This window comes from Octopus bimaculoides, chromosome 19 (genome assembly GCF_046866305.1).
Source record: "Octopus bimaculoides isolate indiv1 chromosome 19, ASM4686630v1, whole genome shotgun sequence".
Classification (NCBI taxonomy): Eukaryota; Metazoa; Mollusca; class Cephalopoda; order Octopoda; family Octopodidae; genus Octopus; species Octopus bimaculoides.
The window spans coordinates 50,439,945-50,442,490 of NC_142946.1; the positions used below are offsets into that span (position 1 = coordinate 50,439,945).

Genomic DNA, 2,546 nt, shown 5'->3' on the forward strand with positions numbered 1-2,546 from the left:
GGGATTCCTTAAAAGAAATGGCATAATACTGATGGTTGTAATGGAATGGTAAGATCTTCCTTTCACACAAGAATTTTCTGTCTTTCTCTTTAATGCATCATGTACACACGCACACACACACACATATATATATATATATATATATATATATATATATATACACATATCTACACACACACGCGCGCACACATACACACACACACACACACACACACACACACACACACACACACACACACACACTCGAATACATTTTCTCACTCACCTCTGAGACGGTAATTTATAGTCAATTTATTTGATTTCGAATTTTGGCATAAGGCCAGCGATTTCGGAGAAAAAGGGTCTAGTGGGTTACATCGACTCCAGTACTCCCGAAAGGTATGAACGACACAGTGGACCACGATGGAATTTGAACTCAGAACGCAAAGATGGTGGTGCTATTTAGTTAGACATGGCCTGTGCCTATCTTTGGCCGGAACATATCTAAGTTATTTATTTGCACTTTAGCCACTTCCTTACAAATTATAAATATAACAATAACGTATCTATTCATTCTTAATAGTTTCTGACAGGTTTGAACGTGAATAATCTGATTGCTTAAATACGCTATTTTGTGGGTTCTCGCTCTTCTGCGTACACCCCATGAATCATTAAATAAAATTTTGCTTCATTAACAACAACGCTCTGCTTCATCGCTTCTGTACAGTTGCTTATATTTATATTATCACGGAACTTTCAGTCGACTAAATATCGTTAAATTTCTAATTGTGTAAATACTGCTTAGCAATATAATCCGTTTCACTCTTGCTTAGATTTCAAGTGGATCGTTTATTTAAATCTAAGTAATCAATTTATATTTGCGAATCAGAAAATCCAATATGTTCTAGTGCAATGGAAATTTGGGGGCGGTTTAAGTCTGTCTCAATGGAATTATGATATTTGTTCTTCTTTGGCAGTACATGTACTAAAATTGAAATGATACAGAGAAGATTAGTTTGGTCTCTGTGCAAGGATGCGGCACAAATTCGTGAAGTGTTTCATACTTTTAAACAGGCACAGGAATGATTGTCTGGTTAAGAAGGTCGTTTTGCAACCACCTGGGTTCGAGTTCAGTTCCACTACGCGGTACCTTTGACAACCATTCTACTAAGTCTATTTATTGACGAATGCCTTGTGAGGGTATTTAGTAGATAGAATACATACATGCACACGCAGTCACACACACACACATATTAACATTTAACTGAAGCATCAGAGTGACTCAAGGCCCGAGAGCTTCGTGCTTTGGCAGTTATCAAACACACAAAATTCTCGGTCACTGAATCCCTATGTTACTTTTATAAATATTAGTAAAAGATATACATATACTCACATTTTGAGTTCTATTTTTCTATTTGCATCACCAAACGCGCATATATATATAGAGGGAGAATTCGCAAAAAAACAACAGACGAAGACAGGTGGTGTTGAAGACAAATAGATGTATTAGTATAACGCTCGGGAATTGAGAAAGTCTTTAACGTTTCGAGCCTACGCTCTTCTACAGAAAGGAACACGGAAAGAAACAAGGAGAGAAACAAGCAGAGAAAAAAATGTGTGTAGTGGTCAGCGATCTATCATGGGCAAGTGTCTTCTACAATAGCCTCGAGCCGACCTAAGCCTTGTGATTGGATTTGGTAGACGGAAACTGAAAGAAGTCCGTCGTATACATATATATATATATATTTCATATGTGTGTGTGTGTGTGTATGTCTGTGTGACTGTGTTCCCCCCACCACCACCACCAACATCGCTTGACAGCCGATGCTGGTGTGTCTCGTAACATAGCGGTTCGCCAAAATAGACCGATAGAATAAGTACTTCGCTTACAAAGTATAAGTTCTGGGGTCGATTTGCTCAACTAAAGGCGGTTTCACAGCATGACCGCAGTCAAATGACTGAAACAAGTAAAAGAGTAAAAGATATAGATAAATAAATAGATAGATAAATAGATAAAAAGACAGATCGATAGATATAGATATACATTCAGTATATTCTAATATTAGAAATCTTTACCCAGAATCGATACCGCTTTGTATCTTTGACATTGAGTCATTTGTTTGCATGAGGAGACTCACTAAGAATTTACCAAATGTACTTTTGAACAGGTATAGCAGACATTTGCTATAAACATTAGAAAGGCGAGAAAAATAAGTTCCTGATTTCAATGTGTCTGTGAAAGTTTCCCCCACAAGTGGTGTTGCTAATGGCGTATATAACTAATGATTTCTTTCATAGAGGACGGATAATATTGATTGTATCGATCTCATCCTATAGCTCGCTCTTATTTATTTTATCGATACTGTAACGCAATGGAGGTTAATGTCGAAAGCGGAGAGATTAGATTGGAAGTCAGTCGCAACAGGAACAAGACGAAGCTAAACTAACTAAAACACTCTTTACAAGTGTTTGGGCTACATGCTTTAAACAATTCTGCTGCTGCTGCTACTACTACTACTACTACTACTACTACTACCCACCACTACTACTACTACTATTGCACACCT

At 37.4% G+C, this 2,546-nt stretch overlaps 1 non-coding gene across 1 annotated transcript; it reads left to right on the forward strand.

The window, feature by feature from the left end:
* Positions 1–941: 941 nt before the first annotated feature.
* LOC128250184 (U6 spliceosomal RNA) lies at positions 942–1,047 on the forward strand. The gene has a single exon (XR_008266286.1). It is a non-coding gene; the product is annotated as a U6 spliceosomal RNA (small nuclear RNA).
* The last annotated feature ends 1,499 nt before the right edge of the window (positions 1,048–2,546 follow it).